Raw genomic sequence first — 25,933 nt, 5'->3', positions numbered from 1 at the left:
GTCTGGAAACCAAGCCTTATGAAGAATGGTTGAGGAAGATTGGTATGTTTTGTGTGGTAAAGATGAGACTGAGAGGAGATAGGACTCAAACCAATGGCTTCAAGTTACAAGAAAGGAGATTCCAACGAAAAATCAGGAAGAACCTTCTGATGGTAAGAGTTGTTTGACAATGGAATGAACTCCCTCGGGAGGCTGTGGACGCTCCGTCCTGGAGGTTTTTAAGCAACGGTTGGATGGCCATCTGTCACGGATGCTTTAGTTGTCTTCATTGGATTAGATCAGTGTTTCCCCAACCTTTTTCGGACTGTGGCCCCCTTCCAAACTTGTTTCCTTCCTGTGGCCCCCTCCAGTGGCATAGCTGCCCACCAGATAAGTAAAAATCAATACAAATCTTCGGATCTCTCCCCCGCCCCAAGTCTGCCCTCCTAACAAAAATCCTGGCTACACCCTCACCGTCCTACCGGTAGAAAGCGAACATGTGTTTTTTATAATTTTTATTTATTTATACAAAATACAATTACATAAAATGAAAGGAACATAACGAAATTTGGTTGAAGCAGAAAAACAGAGAATCATCTTTCTAGCGGAACCCCCTGCAATGTAGGAAACTCTGTTAAAGCATCCATGACAGATGGCCACCCGACTTAGAAACCTCCAAGGAAGGAGATTCCAGCACCTCCTGAGGGAGATCCAGCTTCCATGTGTTATAGAAAGGAAACAACACTTATTTGACCCCAAAGGGCGAAACCTACAGATAGTCCAAAAGTTGCAAAGGGAGTTCTGTATATATGGGGCAATTCTAAAAATCAAGTGGTCCTCACTGACCTGCTGCAAAAAGACCTTGTCATCTGGAGGAGCCCTGGCTGCCTAGATAAAACACTATAGCCCCCCACACCCTTACCTGGAGTAAAGCCCATTGAACCCAGTGTGGCTTTCTTCTGAGTAGACACTTAGTTATTTACTAGATGCAAGTCAGCAGCACCAGAGGTAGATTTCACCCCGTGCCTTTCAGAGCCAGGCTGCCAATGGGTCCTGCCCACCTCAGCAACATCTGAAGGCCCCGATCCACCAGGTGCTGGGGTGCACCTCGAGGAGTCAGGCCCAGGCTGCCAACGAGCCCAGCATTGGCGGCAGCAACAAGAAGCTCCGGCTTGCCCAGCCCTACCCATTGCCACCCCACCAGTGCACTTAACCTGACCTGGGGGTTCTGGCACGGGCTCTACTGGTCAAAACACTCCCTTCCCCACTGGAAACAAAGCAGGACTCCTCAAAGAAATGCACGTGGCAAAAAGGAGCACCAGGCCCTGGCAGGCTGCCCCCTTACCCACTTGTGCTTGGCCAAGCGAATAGCCGGCCAATCAGGATTTTTTAAATAAAAAAAAAGTTCTCTCCCCATCACTTCTCATTTCCTTCTGTGGCCCCCTAGCCATGTGCTGTGGCACCCCCATTTACGCAATTTTCAACTGTGGCCCCCATGGAATATCCCAGGGCTCCCGGCCGGGAACCACTAGATTATATGACCCCCCCCCCCCCCGGGTCCCTTCCAACTGTACAGTTCTGTGATCAGGATTTATTTATTTTTTTGCTGCCAGAACTTGCTGAAAGTCAGTTCTGGCACCTCTCAGGTGGGCACCATTGCAAATTCTGAGAGAACAAGGGAGGTGTTCATGGTGAGTTCCCGCACCTCTTTTTCTATAAAAATAGCACTGTCAATGATTCTCTATACAGTAGTACCTCTGGTTACGTACTTAATTCGTTCCGGAGGTCTGTTTTAACCTGAAACTGTTCTTAACCTGAAGCACCACTTTAGCTAATGGGGCCTCCTGCTGCCGCCGCGCCGCCGAAACACAATTTCTGTTCTCATCCTGAGGTAAAGTTCTTAACCCAAGGTACTATTTCTGGGTTAGCGGAGTCTGTAACCTGAAGTGTATGTAACCTGAAGTGTATGTAACCCGAGGTACCACTATATTAGGTTTTATTAAGGCCATTGTTTTTTATATCTGTGACAATACCCGCTCGCAACATCTGGCTGAACCACCCTCAGCAGAAGCAGCCGCATCGGAGGGGTTTTGGAATGCCGGTGCAGGATATTTTCCTCATGCCAAAGCATTTTAATAATAAGGTGAATACCAGTGGTACAATTAACCTGTGTGGTTCTCTATCATCACATATTGTCCCCTCAAGAAATGACTTGGAAGGCTTTAATTATGTTATGTGCCTTTCCTTTCAACCCTTAAAAAAAATAAAAAATCTTTCCCTCAGTTCCCTTCGGGATGGGGGAAGGGTCACGAATTCTCTGAAGGCTCTTTGTTTCCCTCGCTCAGGTATTAAATTGATGGCACAACAATCTTGGACTACGTTCGGTTCACTTTCCTGCTCTATCTAAATGTAGTCCTTGTATTACCTTCCACTCCTCCCGCCTCCCTCCCTGCTCACCGTTCTTCCACCAAGTGTAAATCTTATGCAGGGCACCTAAAGAATGGACTGCGCAGGAATGTGATAGAACAGAGACAAATTGTTCAAACTGTGTGAAGAAGGGGGGGGGGGAGAAAAAGAAAAGAGGGAGGGGGAAAGAGGATGAAGAGGGCAGCTGGGAAAAGAAGAAAAGCATCCCTTGTCAGTCGAGGTTCTTTGGAGATATGTGCAGAATAGCAAAGTTATTTTTTTTAATGGGTAAAGGGGGGGGGGGATTAAAAAAAATAGTGTCTTCCAACAAGAGCATGGTTTCGCCGGCACAGTGGCCTATACAGAAAGGTGACATTTGAGAGAACAATTGCTAGGCTGTTCCTCCATGCCTGCTGCTATGAAAGAGGCTTAAGAAAAGGTGTCCTTGGACGAGAGCTAATAGTCATCTTCATCATTCCTTCCTTCATGTGCTCTCTTAGCAAGCACTGCCTTATGAAATAGGGGCACACAGCTAATAAACAAAGAGCTATAAAAGATCAGATGGTGGTACTCTCCTGCCTCACTTCCCTGCTGCTAGAAGGACGGAGGCGACAGCCGGCTGACCGCAATTGCTGCTGGCATTAACCCCCAACCTGGTTCCATTTGCCCCTTAGGCCTCTCTACCTGTAGGACTAGCACACTCAGGTCTGTTAAGCTCGGCTCTCTCTTTTGCCTCCAGGTTATAAATCAGCTTATCAATATAGTTCAATAACTTGGTAGGGATTGTGCTAGTTCTCTGTTTGCAATGGGGTTTGGTTTTTATTTTCAGTTCCATCATTTGAGCATCTGCATCCAACCCCTTCCTTTTTGTCAAAGTTGGCAATCTGATGCCGGGGAAATGCGTTATTGATCTACTAGCTGTGGTGAAGGCCTTGCTGGCTCCTGGGAGTATATGCTGGAGACGCCACTAGCTGCACTGGGGTCATGACAAAGTTTGGCTGTGAAAGAAGAAGAAGAAGAAACCAGTTGAAATGGCATCTTCCTATCCCAAAGACTGGACAAGACCTGTAAGGGAGTGAGCCCAATACGTCGTGTTTCAATATACGTACAGGAAATGCTGGATGTTCAACCTCAGGACCTTTTCGTTTAAGGACTCTGTATGCTTAAGACAAACCAATGCACTGGCTACTTAACCCGGATATCTGAAACACATTTCTTTTCTTCAGAACTGCATCAGAAAATACAACGAAGTTCATGAAACAGAAGGTAAGGAGAAATAATTAAAAGCTTGACAATGAACAGAAGACGACACTCTTGTCTTCGTGTCCAGATTACTTTGTGCTGAAAGCAATATTGTGAGCCCAGCATCTGAAATAAGTCTTCACCCAAGGAAACAATTATTTGAAAACTGAATGAATGAATGTTGCTTATTTCCCTGACTGGTTAGAAACTCACAAATATGCTTCAGGCATTATGGGTATGTTGACAGGTGTGTATTTTGTACACCGAGTATATAAAATTGTGTGTGTATGTGTAGAATCATAGAGACCAAAACAGGCAGGGAGCCCCCACCCCCCACTCAGTGCAAACTTATCTATTGACTAAGGAATTGTGATTCAATGTCTCTTGGGTATTTTAAAAAACGTAACTAGTTCTGCATTTGTTCCAACAAACGTGTGTTGACACTGCAATACCATGAGGTAACCTTTGTATGGTATCTATATTTCCGCCTCTTGCCCCAACGCTGTCCACAGTACCAAACTGAGTTTTCTCTGCTCCTTGGATATATACGAATGGGATTTCACAACAATTGTTGCCCAAATGTGCGGCAACAACTGGTGAACAGTGAGATGATTTGCTATTGTTTTCTCTCCCTAATTTTACCCTAGGTCTATAATCCTATACTTTCCCTATAAACTACATCATCCCTTCCTCATTTAGTTGACATGCTTGAGCTGTTGCATAAGGTTCCCTGCATGAGGAAACGTATTCTAGGGCAGTGCCTCTGGTCTCCAGAGATTTACTAGGGACTGCCACCTGTACAGCAGTGTTCCTGGCAGGGGTGGAGCTCAGCCAAAGCCACCAATATTGGCCGCAAACAGTCAATTATTTTTGTCAGCTGGTGGTTTAAATCTCTTTTTATGCCCCATGGGAAGTATCACGTCCTAACAGAAGGGTCTTGCCTTGCTTGTGAGAGACTCTGACATTTCCTGGGTGCCGCTGTTCTTTGCTACACTAGCCTGCAATATTCTTTCCACCTGGTGCAACTTTGCTATGTGTCAAAAGGAGATACTATCAGAGAACAGGGCGTTGCTAAATAATTTTCAATTGCTTTTTAACCACATGCATAAAATTATTTCATAGAGATGAAGATAATAGTTTTGCTACAAAGTGGTCCCTCTCTCCCTTTTTAATTGCGGAAGGGTGTTTTTGTTTTTCGAAAGGGGAGAAGTATATTATCCCAATTGAGAAAAATAAAATAAAATGGCATTGTAAGCAATGCCCCTCTGTATACCTGAATTATAACTGAATTTAGCAAGCTGCATATTCTGAGGTTCCTAGATTCTCATTGTACTATTTAGGTTCTTCATAAGAGGAAAACATCTCACCCCAGTTGCTTTCCTATGGTAGCATACTGTAGTTTGCAGAGGCAAAGAAAATGCCAAATAAGGAACAATGCACCATTCAACGATTGATGATTGCAACTTGTTTTCTAAAAGCTGGTGTCTGAAGGAATCAAGAATGGGTGAAAACTATTGCAACGACAAGGGCTTCATTAATGGCACAGAGTGGTCTGTGCTCGGCTTATATGCCAGTTGGGCTTCCTTAGAGAGTGTGTGAGACAGTATGTGAATGGTTGTGGTGAGATTTGAAGATTGCTGCCACAGACTGTTGGTAAATAATTTCAACAACGTTTCCTATGGCATGCTTATTCCACCACCCTGTGTGACAATAGGACTGTGCATTTGGGCTTCACTAAAAGACAGTTGAGGAAGGTGTGTCACATTGCTAGTAATGGTAAAGGTAAAGGGCCCCTGACAGTTAAGTCCAGTCGTGAACGACTCTGGGGTTGCGGCACTCATCTTGCTTTACTGGCTGAGGGAGCTGACGTTTGTCCACAGACAGATTTTCTGGGTCATGTGGCCAGCATGACTAAGCCGCTTCTGGCGAAACCAGAGCAGTGCATGGAAATGCCATTTACCTTCCCGCTGGAGAGGTACCTATTTATCTACTTGCACTTTGACGTGCTTTGGAATTGCTAGGTTGGCAGGAGCTGGGACCGAACAACGGGAGCTCACCCCGTCGCGGTGATTCAAACCGCCAACCTTCCGATCGGCAAGCCCTAGGCTCTGTGGTTTAGACCACAGTGTTGGGTTTAATCAACAGATGCCCTAGCCTAGGCTACAATAAAAAGGACTGAAAGCAGTGTGTTTAATGCTATGGCCAAGTTATAGCAAAGCATTTTTTAATGTCAACAGCAATTGGAATGGTAGCAAGTCTGGGAGTAAATGAACAATGCATTGCGCTGCTTTCTGGGGATGGAGAGAGCAAGTAAGCTGTTATACAGCAGAGGATCAATGTGGTTCAGTAGTTGGAGTGTAGAGACCTAGGTTTAAATACCTGAGCATTTAGGAAGTTCCACTGGTGACCTTGAACCAGCCTCTCCCTCTCCCACAGCTTCGAATACCTCACAGGTTTGGCATGAGGATAGAAATCAAAGTGGGGAACAACTTGTAGACTGGCTTGAATTTGGAGGAAGGGCAAGCCTAGCTGCACACAACAATTGCTGTACGGTTGCAGATATTTGTTTGTGATTAAGCCATAGAACTGAATGGCGCTGTCAATATGGGCTCATCCCCCTTGCCCTGGTTCTCTTGAGCTTTACACTGTTCCAACTGCTTCAAAAGCCCTGCAAACAGCCAGAGATGGGCTTCTGCAGCTGCACTAATCTGTGCCTCTGAGGAAATAATGAGTTTGTGATGACATCCTACCCTTCCCCCATCTATGTGTGTGAATCTTCTCCCGACATTTTTGAGTGACAACCTAATTAAAGTAATGATAATGTCAAAAGAGGGAGAGGACAAAAAGTGAACTGGCCTGAAGACCGTCTCTCTTGGGTCTCATGGAGCAAAAGATTCTTATCCGAGTGAGGGACGGAATTGTCAATATTTTGTAATTTATTTGTAGGTGGGAAGAAGGAGCACTGCTTTTAGGTCTCTCATTCACATTCCTCCCTCTTTCACATTCCTGAAACAAAACTAAGAATGTGATATGTGAATGTAGATATAGCATTACTGTGAATCAGAGCAGAGTATCCTAAACAGATGATATTAGTTCAGAGGTGGCCAGCCTTCTTAGACTGCCAGGTTTTTACTGTGTACTCTGCAGTAAAAATGCTGTCCTGTCCCACCACACTCTGATGTCATTTCACCTTTATGCTGAAAATGGCAGCCATCAAGGTATCAGCCGAAGGCACATGAGACCACCAACTTGCTGAAGCTAAGCAGGTCCAGGTGTGGTCAGTACCTGAGTGGGAGACTTCCTGGGAGCCAGATGGAAAGTGCCTTGGATTGTGCCCCCCCCCCCAAAGATGCCTAACTTATTTTTGTATGCAACAACAGCAGCCAGAATCTTGTATGCGCAGAACAGGAAAGAAGAGAACACACTAATGCAAGAAGAATGGAAGAATGCAAACCCTTTGGGGGATATCTGAAAACAAATTCATAATCAGATGAAATCATGAGTAGGATTTGAAATATGAGCAGTGCTAGAAGATTGATAATATATGAAATGGAAGAATATGTTTTAGGTGAAATGTTTATTAGAATGCAATATGTAAATGGGATGGGATTAAGAACAGCATAGAGGGAAAGGCAGGGAGTCAAAGTTTAAAGAGAAATGTATAACAAATTTGGAATCTGGAATATATATGTCAAGATTTTAAAATTTAATAGGAAATTTGACTCAAAGAAAGAGGGAAGGAAAACGACTTGGATTGCGGGATTTAGGCATATATAACCATATCATTCCTCACTACAGGAGCCAGTGATTGTGAGAAAAGGCATGCTGTGATAGCATCATGAGATGGGTAAGGGGTGCCTAAGCATTATGGAGAGATGGCTTTTACCTAGGGCTGCCATTTTTAGTGCCAGATGTGATGTTCTGTATGGTAATATCAAGCAACCTGGAGATCCAAAGAGGAATGTAGACAGGCTATATGTCATAGGCCCTGCTGCTTCTGTTTAGGTCCGCCAAATCCTGCAGCCTATACCCCTTGAGGTACCAGGACTGCAAGCTGGCTACCCATTTAGTGAATTGCATTTCATTGCTATACCTGAGAAACTTCAGCACACTGTCAGGCGTAGCCCACTATCAGGGGGCTGTGACCAGCCAAGAGTCGTCACCTAGTGGGCTTAATTCCTGAGTGGGGATTTGAACCCTGATCTCCCAGGTCCTGGTCCAGTGCTCTAACCACTACACCACACTGGCTTCCTAGAGTTCTTCTGCTGTGGAGCAGCTATATAAATTAAGTAGGTAAATAAATAAATACAGTCGTCCCTCAGAAGTCGAACGCCTTGTGAGATGAACGTTTTGGCTCCCAAACGCTGCAAACCCAGAAGTGATTGTTCCGGTTTGCAAATGTTCTTTGGAACCCAAACATCCGTCGTGGCTTTTGCAGCTCAGAAGCTGCTCCTTGGTTCCTGAACGTTATGGAAGTCAAACGGACTTCTGGAATGGATTCCGTTCGACTTCCGAGGTATGACTGTATGGGGAAAGCAAAATACTTGCAGAAGGATTTGGGATATTTGACATGAAGCTTGAATTTGTTTTATTATGGATTGTTTTATTTGATGTTTGAATGTGTTGTAAACCACTTTGACATTGTTTTCTTTAAAATATAAAGCAGTATAGATATGAAATTATTATTATTATTAATAATAATAATAATAATAATAATAATAATAATAATAATAATCTCACCTAATACGTTTCCTGAAAACCCAGTCAATGGGATTATGGATGGATGGCAGTGAATATAAGAATTAACTTATGATTTCATTGATTTTCTCTGTATTTCTGCTGAAAAGTCCTGATCCTGTTGGATAAAGGATACAGTGGTACCTCTGGTTACATACGCTTTAGGTTACATACGCTTCAGGTTACAGACTGCGCTAACCCAGAAGTAGTGCTTCAGGTTAAGAACTTTGCTTCAGGAAGAGAACAGAAATCGTGCTCCGACAGCGCAGCAGCAGCAGGAGGTCCCATTAGCTAAAGTGGTGCTTCAGGTTAAGAACAGTTTCAGGTTAAGAACGGACCTCCAGAACGAATTAAGTACTTAACCCGAGGTACCACTGTATTGTGCTAGGGGGTTCACTGGTATGCCTGACTCAAGAGGGTAGTGCTTATGTTCATAGCAACACGTGGAATTCGTTGTGAGATGAACTCTTCCCCTATTCTAGTAGAGAGAGAAAGCAGCTCAGCATTTGAGATGGGGCTAGGGTGAGAGCTGGAGGAAGCAGGTAGGCGACAGCTTGAACCAAACCAAAGTTCCCTTTTTCTGTTCTACTTAGATTAGATTTTACTCAGCAGGGTGAAATCTTAATTAGAGCAGCCCAGTCTTGCAGCTGCAGGCCTGTCCTTCGGACCCCTGCTCTGCCTTCTAAAATTTCATGAGGGAAGTTGTCATGCCTTATTTCCTGAGCTCTATTATTGGAGCAGTGAGCGGTGATTTCAATGGGAGGAAAAGACATGAAATTTAATCATCTTTATTAGATTCTGGGTAAGGAAGAGGGCACATTGGGTAGGTCCTGGACTTGTGCTTTGACTTTTCTAGTAGCCTTGAAGGGCACTCGATAGCTTCTTTGATAAGGAAACAGGCTTGGAAACCTAAATGGTATCTCTGTAGAAAATACTGTAGATACTTCAATATGATCTTAAGTTTGTAACGCTAGCCTGTTCTTTTTTCTCTCCCGCCTTGGACCAAATGGGACTTCTGAAATGGATACATACATCATGTATTTATTAATGCCCAGCTGTGATTTGAATGTTTGCCCCTTTGACGGTGTGACATGCATAATTTCTCAGCAGTCTGCTTGGGGAGCAGATGGCTGCAGAAAGGTGAGATACATAAAAATGGACAAGAACTCTCCTTAGCCCGTTTTAAGTTTCTCAGAGCAGCAGAAGGATGCTCCCAGCTTGGATGGGTAGGGATGGAGGTGGCATGCAAGAAACATTTCCTGGAGCACTAATGTGCTGATTTCAGGCACAATGAGCTATCATCTTTGAAGCTGGCTAAAAGACGAGACAGTTGAGATACTAAAAAAATGATTTATCCCACACAGTGAAAAAGAGCTTTATGTTCTCATGGTGAATGTTCCCAGCAGTTTATAACCATATTAAAGAAATATGTGTAATTCAGTATGCTGAACTTGCAGTTAAGAAACTATAAAAAAAAATTGTATGCCAAAATTGCAATATATATCGGAGACAAAAAATAAGCTAAGCAGTATACCAGAGACTACAAGCAGTGGTCCAGAATGGTGGGAATTCTCAGAGCATTTTCCTGAGATGGCTGAGGTTTGAGGTGGGTCTCCTGTCAGTGAGTGACATATGTCAAAAGACTGGAGTCACCAAGCCTTATGTCCCTAAGTCTTAGGGCTCAAGACATGTGGATTCCATATTATTTAGGGTTGCATTCAACTCAGTAAATTGTCCCTTCCCTTGTAAAATGGAACATTTGTCCCCCCCTCCCCACACCCATACACCCCCAAAATCTGTTCTCAGAGAATATTTGGGGATGGCAGGAGTGCCAGCTTGAGCCCACGACTCTGGGTGCCATGCAGTGAGCATGGCCCTGGCACCCAAATGTATGGGTGCCTGGCCCCTTCATGGGGAGTTTTGTGGGGGCTCGGGCACCCAGAACCCCAGGGAGTTGGCACCTATGATGGCAAGGGATGCAGACTACAGGAGGAGAGTGGGGAAAGCCTGGCTGTGCTAGTGCTAATCCTCAAGGTAGCACAATTATTTAGTATTATTTTATATGTGGTCCATTGTGTTTGGGCCCAGGAATTAACTAGTTGCAAGTGCATATGTTCTCATCTTTCTCTTTCTGTCCAAGGGCAAGCAATTGCATTCTGTAGCTGTGGAAGTTTCTGAACAACGTACATGGTCATTTTAAATGTAGACAGCATTAGTTTAATGGGTGCTTAAGGTCATCAGATTCTTTGAGATTATAGGAAAATACAGTCTCTGCTACAGGAGTCAACTCCTAGGGGCTGCTTCCCCCGAGTTAATGGGCATTGCCATTCAAAGAGTGTGCTTGCGCCATGTCTTGTGATCAATCATGTGGGGCGGGGCTTACCTGAGTCTCCCAATCTTTTATTCAAGTTGGCACCCTTGGTCTCTGTTCACTTCACTTTCCTCTTACTCACCTCCCTTGTTTCCTATTCACTCTGGTTTGCCAGTTTATCATAGTTTGAAGTGTGGTCTGGAAGCAGCGATTCTGCAATTGCAATTTAATCACTGGTCTAGATAATGCGAAAGCTGTTTCCTTTTAAGTGTAGAGCACCAGTGATATGAGCTCATTTGGCTCCTGTCCACAACAGACTTATTCCATTCTAATACATTAATAAACTTGAATATCTGAATAACCATACGAAAGATCTGAGTTTTTAAAAAAACAATCCAAGCCATAACAGCCCCATTTCCAGCACAATACTGGAAAAGTACACCAGTATCACAAAATCTCAGCATCTGTATCTATTGGAGTTCTCTAAGAAAGGTAAAAAGAAAAGAAAAGAAAGACTAAATTTAAAGTGCTAAAAATTATCGAGCAGCTGTGTAACTCCAAAGTATGAACTCAGGATTCAGAAGCATCACGGAGAGCAGGTCTAGGTTAGCAATACAGAGGATGGAAATTAGAAACAGAAAGTGCTTCCTCATCATGACTTCAGGTACACTAGCTGTTATTTATTAAAGCAATGAGCCTGGGCTCTCTCTGCACGTATCCTCAGTTTCAAACGACACCAGAGAGGAAACATTATCTAGTGGGATCTAGAGAACATTAGCTCTCCCTTTCTCCCTCCTTCCTGAGAATGTAAGAACTGCAGGAGGAGGTAGAAAAGGAAGAGGGGGAATCAGGGAAGGTCACCTTACGGTGCCCTGGGAGGGTAACCAACCCCATTCAAAGGTCCAGGTTGATCTCTCCAGGGTCATTACTGCAAAAGCCTGTGAAAGGTTAGGAAGGAAAAAGCTTTTCGGAAGTCTTTGCCTACTAATTGATTGAGAGGGGCGGAAGGAAGGATGTATCGAGAGAGAGAGAGAGAGAGAGAGAGAGAGAGAGAGAGAGAGAGAGAATGAGCCCCCTGCAATTTTTTCTCCTTCTTCCCCTGAAATGTATGATATTAGAAATCTGTAACTTTACCTGTAACAGGGCAGAAGGGAAATCAAATCCAACAGGAACAGGGCTTTCGTTTCAGTCTATTGACATAGTTGAAAGACGCCTTTCCTTTTACTGTTAAAAATAAATGTGAAATTTGCAGCAACAACAAAAAGAGGTGAAACAAACCCTGGAGCTACAAACTTTAATGAACATTCCTGATAGCATCACCTGGTTAAATATAGCTTGTTTATCTAACAAAACAAGGAAATGGTTGTAATCACAGTGGTGTGTAGCTACTTCCAGCTTTCTGCCCTCTTATCTGTAAGTAAAAGTAAAGGTACCCCTGACCGTTAGGTCCAGTTGCAGATGACTCTGGGGATGCGGTGCTTATCTCGCTTTACTGGCTGAGGGAGCCGGCGTTTGTCCGCAGACAGCTTCCGGGTCATGTGGCCAGCATGACTAAGCCGCTTCTGGTGAACCAGTAAACGTCATTTACCTTCCCGCCACAGTGGTACCTATTTATCTACTTGCACTTTGACGTGCTTTCAAACTGCTAGGTGGGCAGGAGCTGGGAGCAAACAATGGCAGCTCACCCCATTGCGGGGATTCGAACCACTGTCCTTCTGATCGGTGAGCCCTAGGCTCTGTGGTTTAGACCACAGCGCCACCCGCCCCTTGCAGTATCTGTAAGTACTGAGGTAAAATTTAGATACTTCTTTTAGGGAAGATATTTCAGCTTCCCGCTTTTTCTAATAATTGGGGTACCATGGGCTACGTATCTACCCTGGGCTGTGATTTAAAGCTCAATTTCCAAGCACACACACACTTTTCTCTCTCTCCAGAGCTTTCCCTGCTCTTTAAAGCTCTATCAGAGCAAACAGCAACCCACAGAAAACCTGAAATAATGTTTGGTCTGATTCAGCTGTAAAGAGTGGGCTTTTGCAGGAAATGATTGGGGTAACACCCACCACAAATGCTCAGACATGGAGTGTTAAAGCGTGAACCTCTGGCTGGAAAGAGCAAGGCAAACAGTGAGTAAGCCCTAAGTTGCCTCAGAAGGATCCCATGGTCAATAGCATCAAAAGCTGTTGTGAGATCAAGAAAGAATAACAGGAGCATACTTTTCCTGTTCTTCTGATAAAGCTCATCCATGGTGATGAATTTTATAAGTCCCTAGGGTTACAATGACTTTGTGGCAACAATAGTGTTTTTTAAAAAGCATTTTTTTTTTTGTCATAGGTGGTTGGAATTTATTGTTTGTAATTTGCTGCTGTGAGTTTAGTTTTGTTCTTGAATCTACTGTTTTGGGTAACCAATACAGTAAATTAGTAAACTGTGTTTTGTTTTTGTTGAACTTTTTATAAAGCAACTTACAAAACAACTTGCACCTTTGAGCTTTTTATAAGGAAAAGTTGGCTGTAGATACTTTAAATAAAAGGGGTGCACACCATCCACTGATAAGAACTTGCTCTTTGAAATTCTGATCATCTGGCTTTTGATCTCTCTCCCTCTCTTTTTACTAGAATGAGAAATTAGCTCAAAGAACAGACAAGCAGCAGATTATTTGTTCTGCAGAGGAATATTCATGTGATCTAGCACTAATTCATTTTTCCATCTGTGGATGTCAGGTAAATAGGACCTCTTCTTCTAAATAGAGAAATAAGGAAAACCAGGAGACTTGCTCAGAGTTTTGCAGAAAGAAATTGAAAACAGCAATACAACAGAGTGGTTTGATAAATATACCATATTCGTACCAATACATTTCTTAGATGTAGTTAAGACTACTGTTGGGGCAAAAATCCACAACAATGTTTTCAAACATTGGGTTGTATTCAAAGTAGTGCTAAGGAGAATGCTCCATCCGTGTGGAACATTCTCTCTCTTTCCCCCCTCCCTCTGTGCCCCCAAAATCTGTTCTGGGTTCACCCCAATCCTCTGGAGGAGATTTGGGGGTAGCACGGGGTGCGCATATGGGAGGAGAGACAAGAAAATCCAATTGAGTTATTGCAAATCTTTGCACTTGTGAAGCTATTAGTTAAATATCGCCCACGGTGCCGGATTCAAACTGAATTCTAACACCACAACATTCAGAAAACCTACATTTTGGCACAATAACTCACATTTTTTGAAGGAACCCCTCTTTCCCCCTCTCCTCTCTTATGCAAAGACATGTTCTTGCCACTAAAAATTGAGTTTTCTTGCCTAAGGGTAAGGAGTTTTAATGGTGTTTTTTCCCTGGAGTGGGGGCATTTTAGGAAGAAGTTCCCAACAAATTTTTTAGTTGGATGCATAATCTCACGACTGCTTGTTGTCCCATTCTGGTCCTTAAATCTGATCTTGAATTTGGAAATATGTTGGGAATAGCCAATGAGGGCACATGACTGAAGGCGATGTGGAGAGCTGATAGGAGGAGCACTGAGCTAGGTAAGCAGTGTCATGAGTTAGGTAAGAAAAACAAATGGATGTCAGGCTTGTAGAGAGAAATGTCAGTGTTGGTGTTGTTCTAGGCCTCCATTCTTGAGGTGTTGACACACTGAAAGCTCTGCTGTATATCCTAGATCATGCACTTTTAGGGAGAAATCTTCACGTAGGCCATAGAAAATAATTAACTGTGGTTTGGTAATATCAGTTACAGGAGCAGCTAAAGGCAAGAGAGAAAAAATGTCTATAGTGCTCAGTGTATCAGAATGTTTTGCAAAGAAGGAAAAAAAATAATAATTAAAGGATGTATTCCCAAGTTTGACTTCCAGGCAAACGTTACAAAATGGGATAATAATGTGCCCTTTCATTTCAATTTTATATGAAGGTTTTACTTCAACTTGTAATGGAGATGGAAAAATCTTAAGTTTCTAAGGCTACTGGCACTGTGCCTAATACACTCAGATCTTTTTTCCCCTAATAAAAAATAGATTCCAACCCCATACCCCTCTATCCAGTCTCCCAATACCAGCTATAAAAATAGGGAAGAGTTGAGAATACTGTAAATGGTGCAGGACGTAGGATATTGTTCTTTGTAAAGTAGGGTCTATTCATCCATGCCATATAATTAGTTCATTAGCTGTGTACTAGAACCCTAAAACCATATTACCAAGTTTTCCATCCTCCCCCCTTCTATTTTTTTTTAAAATGCACTTAACAAATATCCAGCGCTGAAGTCACAGACTAGTTAACTGACTGGTGTAGCCCACTCAACATTGCAATTATTACTGAGGCTGTCTCTAACTTCCAGTCACCCAACAAACAGCCTTCTCTCTTAATACGTTCTATAATGCCACAAATATATTATACAACCTCCTATTTCCAGGTGAACAGCCAGTCAGACGCTCCTTAGACTTTCCTTGAGTGGTGAATCATGAGAATCTTTGTGCTAGGTGTTGAAGACCCGTTGCCTTTTAATCTCTCTTTAATTTGTCAGACTTTTTTATTTTATTTTATTAGAAAGCAATGTTGTTTGTTTTTCATTTTTGACCTAAAAGAAGCAACGTTGCCTGAAGTTCAGAACTCCTTGTGTGCTCTGATGTGTGCACACAGGGATGGCATGTATATCCCATTCATAGGAACCAACTCCTAGGCGTCAAGGTCTCTTCACCCCCCCCCATAAAATATATGAGGGGTCTGGACCCCTACAAAGTTGATGGGCATTGCCATTCAGATGGTGTGTGCACGCTGAGTCTTATCATTGATTATGCAGGGTAACCCCCTGCCCACTTCAGGCTTCAGGGAATCTGATCACTCCCCTGGTGGCAGCCAAAAAGCAGATAAACAAGAAGTGTTCTTACCATGTAATTTATTCAGTAGTCACAGAGAGAGAGAGACGTGAACAAGTTATGTTTATAATTCTAGCCAGGCCCATAGCTAAGTGACATAAAGCACTACAGTGGTACCTCGGTTTAAGAACAGCCCTGTTTATGAACTATTTGGTATACGAACTCCGCGAAACCAGAAGTAGTGTTCAGGTTAGTGAACTTTACCTCAGTCTAAGAACAGAATCCGAACGGTGGAAGGGCACCGGCGGTGGGAGGCTTTGTTAGGGAAAGTGCACCTCGGTATAAGAATGGCTTTGGTTTAAGAATGGACTTCCGGAACGGACTAAGTTCGTAAACCGAGGTACCACTGTCTGGAACTCTGCACAAGTGTGCCTCTCCCATTAACCATGTATGCTTAAGTGAAGCAGCCTACTAGGTTTATACAAACAGCAGCTCCCCACACAGGCAAATTTTTATTTTAAACATATGTTTCTTATTCAAAAATGGTCAGAACGAAAACTTCAGTCACCTCACACCTAAGGATTATTGTGTATATGAGGGTGCAGTTTGTTTCTGTTAAATGCTGGACAGCATCCAGGGTATAATGGATGAAAAAAACATTGCTTTCTGTTAAAAACAAACACACAAACACACCAATTAAAAAAGAAATTAAGAATGCAAGCTGTCACTTTTCAGTTACCATAGCAGGAGATGGAGGGATGAAATCTGAAGATCTGCAAGTACAGCTTTTTGAGAGTTAAATTTAAGCCTTTGGGGAGTTGATCTGCAGATAGATAGCTTAATAAAACCTTTGAAAGGGTGGTTGTATTTGGGGTTGCAGTGTCTGACATACACTCTGGCTTCTATATATATATTTGTATTTAGCTGGGGCAAAGTTCTGGTATTGTGGTTGAAAAGTAGGACTTAACAGGGAAAAGGTGTTAGGTGAGGTGAATACCTCTCTGGAAGCAATGTCGTCTGAGGTGTAAAATGGTCGTTTAATCCCAAAGATGTGGGAATACACTTTGTCAATAGTAAAAGACTAAACTTGTTCAGAGGCGGACTGAAAACAGGAGCAGCGGTTACCCTCTGGTGAGCCTTGGAACAAATTAAGGTCCCATGGGAAAACACAGCTGGAAAATACCCAGGAAACTTGGGAGTTCCTGCACATCTCTTCCCCATAGTTGTACGAATCTGCCCTAAGTTAGCAGAGTTATTTGAATTCATTGCATAGTTACTGTATCAGTTATTTATCTTATTATGATTATTTGTTACAATTATATTCCACCTTTTCCTCCAAGCAGCTCAAGGGGGTGAACATGGTTCTCTCCCCCCACTCCACATTTTATCCTCACAGCACCCTGTGAGTTAGGTTAGGCTGAGAGATGGTGTTGGCCCAAGGTCATTCATGATTCGAACCCTGGTCTCTCAGGTCATAGTCTTACACTCTAACTTTTATATCACACTGGCTCTCTCCAGGTAGTATAACCTTCTTGCCACTGAGACAGGATGGCAACCAATATACATGTTCATGTTTATCATTTTGAATACAAAATGTCCAAGCTATGACAAAATGCACGCACAGTAAAAATAGACAGTAAGCGGTGTAAGGAAATCACAGAGGAGACTTGCTCAAAATGGCAAAATCCAAACAAAAGTTAGGCTAGATGTGGTAGGGCCCTGAGATCAGCTTGTAGACTTGCTTCCAAAATGCACCTTCCAAGGTGCCACAGTTACCAGGTTACACACCCAGGTTTTTCAGATAAAGACACTATGGCTGTTTCTATCCAATAATTGACCTGAAATGGTAATTGACTGCATCATATGGCTGATCTGCAATAAATAAGTGTTGTTTGCAAACTCACTGACATAATAAAACCATGTGGTGCAGCTTTTGCAAGACTCTGCCACATGACTACAGGTGAAGAATTGTTTGTGTGGATTGGAAAACAACATGTACATAGCAAGCGAGCATGTCAAGAAGAAGGGTAGCCTTCTTTCTGACACACTAGCTTTCTGTATGCATAGTAGCTGGCTTTGACTTTATTGTACAAAACAACAGCCAGAATCTATAAAACGGACTCTCAGATCTGTCTTTATTAAATATCAGTTGCAAATAATGTCATATTTGCAAAGGACTTCTCCCCTTTCTTCTTTGAAAAGTTCTGCTCCTCTGTTCCTATCTTCTCCAGTTTTCTTTCTTTCTTTCTTTCTTTCTTTCTTTCTTTCTTTCTTTCTTTCTTTCTTTCTTTCTTTCTTTCTTGTTTTTTTAACTACCGAAAGAAAACTAAAAGTATTTTGTCATCTCTTGCCAAATGATTTCTATCTCGGTTAAAAAGAACTTGCTATTTCCTGAAAACCTACCACTTTTTTCTTCTCTAAATACGTTTTGAGCATTGACTCAAATTCAAGTAACTTGATAAGGAATGAATGAAAACAAATGAATTCCGGCACACTGGGGAGAATGACAGTTGTGCTGGCAAGGGAGGGGATTGTTGCTGTGACGACAAAAGTCCTTAGATATCCAGACGTCTAATTTTATGGTTTAGAACACTGGTCTCTCTCAGTGCCAAAATGTTATGGGTAGAAAAAAAAAGCTATCTGGATATTGCCAATTTTGTAAATATGACTATTTTCAAAGTGTGTTTTTAAAATGAAGCATGTTTCTGAAATTCTTTGAGCAACAGTTTCACTGCGGGATTTTGTATTGTATTGTTTTTCTTTCATGCAAATAGAATACCAAGACCTGGTTGACTTCAAACCTCTTTCATTAGGCTGTTATTCTCACTTACAAAATTCAGTAATGGAAATTTAGGAAGGAGGGCCTCAAGCTGCAGTCCTCTGCACATTACCTCAATGGGAGTTACTCCCGAGTAGACATGCACAGGACTGCACTGTCAGGAAAACATGCTCTTTACTATACTACATTAGTGGGGGTCTCCAGTGGGGTTTGAGTTTCAGAGACTTCAGGTTTTGATGTAATCTCAAAGTATCAAAAATATACATTTTTTGTTGAGAATTAAAAGGCACTAATTGATAGTAAGAATACAAAAGGAATAACATATGGCAGAAAATGATCTCTGAAATTATCAAATACTGCTGCAAGAACATACATCCCACAGTCCCTTTTGTATTCTTTCATTGCTTCAAGACAGTCTGTGAATTGCACATCCATCCTGATTTGTTTGCAGGGAAGTGAGAAGGTGTTGCAACAGGAAAGTGTTGCACACATTGCAGTGCATTTCCCTATCATTTTCCTTATTGCCAAAGCCCGATCTTTTAGGAAAGCAGATATGTTGCATAACAGCTCCCGATCAAATATAATTGTGCAGCTTGAATTTGCTGTTATGTGATGGAATCCCACCCCCAAAGAGCAGCAGTCTTGAAGTACTGTTAAATGAAGAATTTGACCCCCTCTTAATATAGCAGTTTAACAATTGGTCACCATTGGTGTGGTTCAATAAAAGTTAAATAAAAGTTCGAACCTACCTTCCTTGCTGTTTGCTTTATACTTGTTCTCACATGCCGTTCTCAAGCAGTTCACTAGTTTCTTGACCAGGGATGCGGGTGGTGCTGTGGTCTAAAGCACTGAGCCTCTTGGGCTTGCCGATTAGAAGGTCAGCGGTTCGAATCCCCATGACGGGGTGAGCTCCCGTTGCTCTGTCCCAGCTCCTGCCAACCTAGCAGTTTGAAAGCACACCAGTGCAAGTAGATAAATGGGTACCACTGCAGCAGGAAGGTAAACTGTGTTTCCGTGGGCTCTGGTTTCCATCACGGTGTCCCGTTGTTCCAGAAGCAGTTTAGTCATGCTGGCCTCATGACCCGGAAAGCTGTCTGGGGACAAATGCCAGCTCCCTTGGCCTGATGAGCATCGCAACCCCATAGTCGCCTTTGACTGCACTTAACCATCCATGGGTCCTTTACCTTTTTATTTTTAGTATCTTGACCAGTAATGAGAGATGCAAGTGGTCTACTCACACAAGCAATGCAACGTGGCAGCCGGCAGCATAAGGGTTGTGACTCCTCTTCTGTGATCAGAAAATATATATATGCAATTTTCCTGTTTGTGGAAGTGGCTAAAATGAAGGCAGAGATTTCTATGAATCAGAGGAACTTTGAGAGCTGACTCAGCGGTTCATCACCCAAGGTGGAACAGGACTTTCACAAGGCAGTGCATATGCTATTGATAGAGATTGGAGGTGCATAGTACCCAGAGTAAGATTTAATCTGAATTTAGTGGAAATGCCATAAAACACCTATTTCTGGAAAGAAAGTTTATTGCCTTTTGCATTATACACAAGATAATGTGCCCTACTTGCCTTTCCTTTGTTACTGGAAATCTGAAATCAGCCATATGTTCTTCTAGATTGCTTTTTAAAAAAAAGCTTCAAAAGCTATTATGCATCTAGCTAAATCAGGCATAGGCAAACTCGGCCCGCCAAATGTTTTGGGACTACAACTCCCATCATCCCTAGCTAACAGGACCAGTGGCCAGGGATGATGGGAGTTGCAGTCCCAAAACATCTGGAGGGCCGAGTTTGCCTATGCCTGAGTTAAATAAAACCTCCATTTCTTGATAGCTCTGAATACTGGACAGTGTGAACATGCAGCAGGGGAAAGAAATCCCTTTCATATTCTGCTTGTGAGTGGCCAGTGGCTTTTGCATAGTTGCCTAGACCAGAGATGGAAAGCATGTTGTTCCATCATATGTTGTTCTAAGTGTTGTTCCAGAAGAGTATGTATGGTGGAAGAAAGAATATCAGTCTTCTAGTTTGGGTGAAACAGCCATAATTTGGTGGTGGGAGTCATTCATTGCGTGAAAATGCAATAAATCGAGAATATGTTGCTGATCAGGTGTTTTTTTAGCCATCTATGCTTCTTCCAGATGCTTTCAAGAGATCCGCATTAAAAAACTAAGTGTGTCATAACTACATTTAATTAATATTTGCAAAATGTGGAGCACATTTTTTTTTAAAAAAACTTTTAAGTACCTGGGAAGTTTATTTTTGAACAAGTCACTATGTGCATTCATTTATTTCCGAGGGCTTTTCCATATTCCAGTTTGGATTTCTGTTTACCTTGGGGCTTGGAACGTCTCTGGTTGAGGGATATGGAGTTTTGATTGGTACAAAGCATTTGCACGACACAACTCCCTAAGACTGTGCAGTATTTTTAAGAAATGGATAAATCGCCTCCCCAATAAAAAAGTAAGTTTTCACATGTACTTTCTTTAGAATTTAGATTGGAAGCCAAAACAACTGAGAGGGAGACAGAGAGCGAGAGTGAGAGTGCGATGGAGGAAATCAAGACTGTCAATAAGCGCTAAAAATATTTAGTGTGGCAGCTTCTGTATTTTCTTTTTTGTGAAATGCTGATTAATATTCAGTGGCTGGAGGTTAATGCACCATTCATTTTATTCCCTTTACATCCTCTGCACAGCAGTTGCCGTTCCAATTTTGACTCATAATTCTAGCAAGTCTGGTTCCAATCAGGATATTAGTAACTCACTGAATAAGCGATGGGCGGTGTGTGTGTGTGTGTGTGTAGCTGAAAAAAGAAGAAATAACACAATTGTTAAAACATGTCTTTCAATACAATCACAAACACTCACCCTCCCAAAAAGGAGAACAAATGTTAAAGTTCACCATCAGGAGAGGATGTCTTTCATATGCTTATCTACAAGGTAAAAAGACATTTCATCATTAGGTCAAGGAAACACTGCGAGAAATGGGGCCGTCCAGTTTTGTCTTTCATTATTGATGCTGACACAATGGCAGCAGGAGATGAAGTTTAGGAGAAATGCAGGAAAAGGAGGGTGTTTCTTGCCTCCTTCGTGGCTGCAGATGTTTTTCAGTAGTGCTGCAGGAGTTCCGTGGAAATTCAGCACTCCCTTCATAATGGGGTGCAGAAAATGACATTTTAAAGAAAAGTTGAATTCAGCACCAGAGGGACTTGGCAGCTGCTGTCTTTACAAACTGCCCCCCCCCCCCGGTCTGGTTCTTCCACCTTCTTCCCTGATGCAGCCATGTTTTGTACTGTGTTAGCAGACCAAGGTGGAATGAAAGTCAATATGAGTACAGTGGTACCTCAGGTTAAGTACTTAATTAGTTCTAGAGGTCCGTTCTTAACCTGAAATTGTTCTTAACCTGAAGCACCACTTTAGCTAATGGGGCCTCCTGGTGCTGCCGCGCCGCCGGAGCACAATTTCTGTTCTCATCCTGAAGCAAAGTTCTTAACCTGAAGCAATATTTCTGGGTTAACGGAGTCTGTAACCTGAAGCATATGTAACCTGAAGCATATGTAACCCGAGGTACCACTGTAAGGGATAAGGAAAAGCCATCTTCATCCCAACCACTTCCAAGCTCTGAGGCTAAAGAATGACTTAGAAAAAGTTCTCTAGCCCTGACTAAACCTAAAGTTAATTGTCAATAGCATAATATATTCCGTGTAAACTCATTCCAAATATCATTGTATTTATCCAAAGAAAGTCTGTGTCTATAAGATGTCTGTTCATATGTTGCCAATGTTGTCATGTTGCCAAGCCATTGATTAAGGGAAATCATATCTCTATTCTTCCAGTTCATCAGTACTGTATCCTGGCCACCATTAGGGCACATAGAATCCATTTTCGCTGTCCTGTTGCCATTTCCCATACAAAGGGTATATGGCATAATCACCACTGAAAATCTTATTTTTTTTCCATAGTGGTTTGCATACCCTCCAACATTTTTTCTGATGAAAATATGGATGTCCCATTCCATAATGATAATTTTACTATTTATACCCCAGCCCCAGCCACTCTGGGCAGCTTCCAACATATATAAAAACATAATAAAACATTAAACATTAAGAAAAAACTTCCCTATACAGGGATTGCCTTCAGATGGCTCGGAGGTTGGATAACTCCATACCCTCCAACATTTCTCTGATGAAATTAGGGACATCCTAATGAAAAGTGGGACATTCTGGGATAAAATCAGAAACTGGGATGGCTTCTCTAAATCAGGGACATCCCTGGAAAATAGGAACACTTGGAGGGTCTGGGCTTATTTTTATATTCTAGCACTTTCTGCTGAGGATTGCCATATTTCAAAAAGTACAATTCCTGACACCCACAAAGTTCCCCTACCCAGATTGTTGATCTTTTTTGGGGGAAACCTAACCCAGAAATAGTGATTTTAAGCTTTTTGAGCTGTTTCTGCTGTCATACATCTGGGCTTTCCCTGACATTTTGCCAATTCGGCAAACCCCCCCCCCCCATTTTTATACCCCAAAACCAGGATAAGTCAGGAATTTTCCAGACATATGGCAAGCCTATTTCTCCCAAAACTTCGTAAGTGTGGAACTCAGTAAAAGCATGTTTCAAATGGTTTGTGTTTCTATAAAGCCAGTGGTCTTCAGAATGATTCAGATACAGTGGTAACTCGGGTTAAGAACTTAATTCGTTCTGGAGGTCCGTTCTTAACCTGAAACTGTTCTTAACCTGAGGTACCACTTTAGCTAATGGGGCTTCCTGCTGCCGGAGCACGATTTCTGTTCTCATCCTGAAGTAAAGTTCTTAACCTGAAGTACTATTTCTGGGTTAGCGGAGTCTGTAACCTGAAGTGTCTGTAACCCAAGGTACCACTGTATGTGTTAATGGCCAGGATGTGTCATAATCTGTTAATTGAATAAACTGCACGGTTGACAGAATATATGCCCTACATGTTACGTACATGGGTTCCCCCCTCGAGAGGACTAGATAAGCCTTCCAGAGAATAGCAAACGAAATAAAAACAAAAGCTATGTCAGTGGAGGAGGTTCCATATTTTGTGTCTAATCGTTTGCACGGATGGAAACGCTTTGTGTCCTACTCACACAGCTGGGTAAACCTGTTTTCATCCCAGGTATGCTTCTCTTGTGCAAAAGATTCTTTCTGTGGAACAACTGGGGATTCCAACTTCTCTGAACAGGCTAAGCTTCAACAGGCCTGGGCACGAGATGTCTAGCCAAAATGCAAAAATTGACCACAGGGCACAAGTGTGCTGTTTGTAGCCGAGCAGAGAATGCTCCCCGGGTCCTTTCATCACCTTTCCCCTCCCCGCGTTTCTCCGAGGATGATTTAAATTGGAGGCAATAGCACAGAGAAAAATCTAATAAAAATGCTATTTAAAGTAATTCACAGTATTAAGCGCTTTTGTGCTACCTCTCCGCCAGATTGCCATTATTCATTATATTGTTGCTAAGGATTCCTTCCTACCTCCAATAAAAACTCATTTGTCCTAGCAGAGAGGAAAGGCCACCATAAATATTTAGCTTCATTTAAGAACTTTAATGGGGGCTTCAAGTTGCATTTACCAAGCCAGTGACCATAATCCCAATAATGCTCATACTAATGTGAATTATTGTTACATATATATGGGAAATACCCAAACATACAAACCCTGCCCTTGTGTTACCTGTGGTCTGAGGTGGTACAGTCCAGAAACAATGCCACCATTAAAATATCATTTTGCCCCTGTGGAATGGGTTCCTCATTTTGGTAATTTTTCAGGAGATGGGGGGCTGTGGTGGATCTCAAGAAGAACGAAACATTTCCACTGCTTAGAAATGTGTCTGCCCCTTGAAATTAAGAGGAAGAGACGACAACGAATTTAAGGAAGAATGGAAGATGTTTATTGCATATATACAGAAGAATTGGACACAGGTTAATACATTAGCAGGGTTTTAATTTTATTATGAATGGATAATAGGTAATTCAAAAGGGTTTTTAAATTTAACAATGGGCATGTGGTATGTTGACAAATAATTGAACCAAGGAAGGGACTAGGGGGAAGTCAATTTATTTTGTTTTGTTTTGATTTTGTATTGTTGTTTTTATTTCTGTTATTTTTGGAAAATTAATAAACTGTTATAAAAAGAAGAAGTGTGTCTACCCCTTTAAAGGAGACCACCTTCAGTATGATGCGCATTGTGATGCAATCCTATTTGGTCATTGCCAAACCTACCCCACCAGTTCTAGTTGGGCCTTTACTCTTGTTTCTTCCCCCTGCCAACCCCTGCCCAAAACTTTGCACAAAACTGGGCATGGATCATAGAGCATTACAGCATATAGTTGTCAACTTACAGATTTGAAAATAAGGGACCAGCAGCCTTGAAAATAAGGGATCAGCAGCCAAAATAAGGGATTTTCAGAGCACAGGTATGTTCAACTTCTGAGCTCCTCTGAGCCAAAGGCAGAAAGCCCAGCCAGCAGCCAAACGAAGCCTCAAGCGGTGGTTCCCACAGCACAGCAACCTGGCAAAGGGGATGCAGCAAGGAAAACCACCGTCACCTCTCCGCTGGGAAGCGCTGAGCAAAGGTGAGTCCCCAGGCAATGCAGCCGATTTGATTGGCACAAGGCATGCAAGCTCCACCCCCGTTGTTTTTAGACTCCTTATTGGGTGAGCAATGCAGCCAAGCAACACAGTTGGAGCCTCCCTCCTCCCTGGCCGGCAGGGAGGGAGGGAGAGGAGCTGCTGCCTTTGAAACCTGGGAAATTTAAGGGACATCATCAATAAGGGACAGCAGCGGGACACTATGCTGGGATAAGGGAGTTTCCTGCCAAATAAGGGACGGTTGGCAGCTATGTTACAGCACAATATTCCCAAATGAATATGGACTCCGTTTTGTGAGACAAGCAGCCATGACCCAAATCGGGCAGCAGAATGGAGCCATACACTCCCCGCAAACGCTGACACCTTTATTATTATAATGGCACAACCCACAAGGAAAAGTTTCCTGTGTGACCTTGTTAAGACGCATAGGAGCACAGAATGCGTGGTCTGTGTTCAGATCAGCACAACTGCAAATCCCATCCATTTCAATGGGGCTTGCAGTTAAAAATCCTAGCAGTTCACACCAGCAGGTTTTAATCATGAGCTCTTTGCCATTTGACTTGACTCATCATCTGACTTCAAACGTTGGAATTTTCTAAAGCCTCAGATGGAGAAATTTGCTGTGACCAATGAACGTTCCAGCTTTATCTTTTGCAAGAGTACAAAAGTCTAAAGCCCTCTCTCTCTGCATTGGGTGGTAGAGAAGTTTTCCAAAGTGTGACTTTGGAGAATCCAAAAAAAGGCTCAGAAAACAGCAGACATAAGAAACTAGAAGAATGCAGTTGCCTTAAAATTAAGTTCTTCAAATCCCGTCACATTTAAGCAACATTTTTAAGGGGGACTTATTTTGTTGCTGCTGCTTTTAATGTCTGGAATTGGCCACTGTAACACCAGTGTCTCCTTTGCTATTTAAATATACTTACAGTGCTGAGGAGCTGGTCCGTCATTCAGCTGAAATGGGAGTTACTTGTGGTGACTATAAATAGCTGCCACTGAGCAGGCTTCAGTACTGTGGATGGAAAACGTTGGGACTCCCTCACTTGTTGCAGCTAATCATCATAACC

The 25,933-nt window shown here is 42.5% G+C and overlaps 1 long non-coding RNA gene across 1 annotated transcript in view; it reads left to right on the top strand.

Moving 5' to 3' along the window:
- Positions 1-2,638: 2,638 nt before the first annotated feature.
- LOC144326713 (uncharacterized) overlaps positions 2,639-25,933 on the top strand; it is a 43,965-nt gene continuing 20,670 nt past the window's right edge. Inside the window, exon 1 of the long non-coding RNA XR_013391691.1 lies at positions 2,639-3,651. This is a non-coding gene — a long non-coding RNA (uncharacterized LOC144326713). The remainder of the gene's footprint in view (positions 3,652-25,933) is intronic.

Source organism: Podarcis muralis, chromosome 2 (assembly GCF_964188315.1).
Source record: "Podarcis muralis chromosome 2, rPodMur119.hap1.1, whole genome shotgun sequence".
In the NCBI taxonomy this organism is placed as follows: Eukaryota; Metazoa; Chordata; class Lepidosauria; order Squamata; family Lacertidae; genus Podarcis; species Podarcis muralis.
Note: the sequence above shows the minus strand (reverse complement) of the source record. Positions and strands in the feature narration are given on the sequence as shown.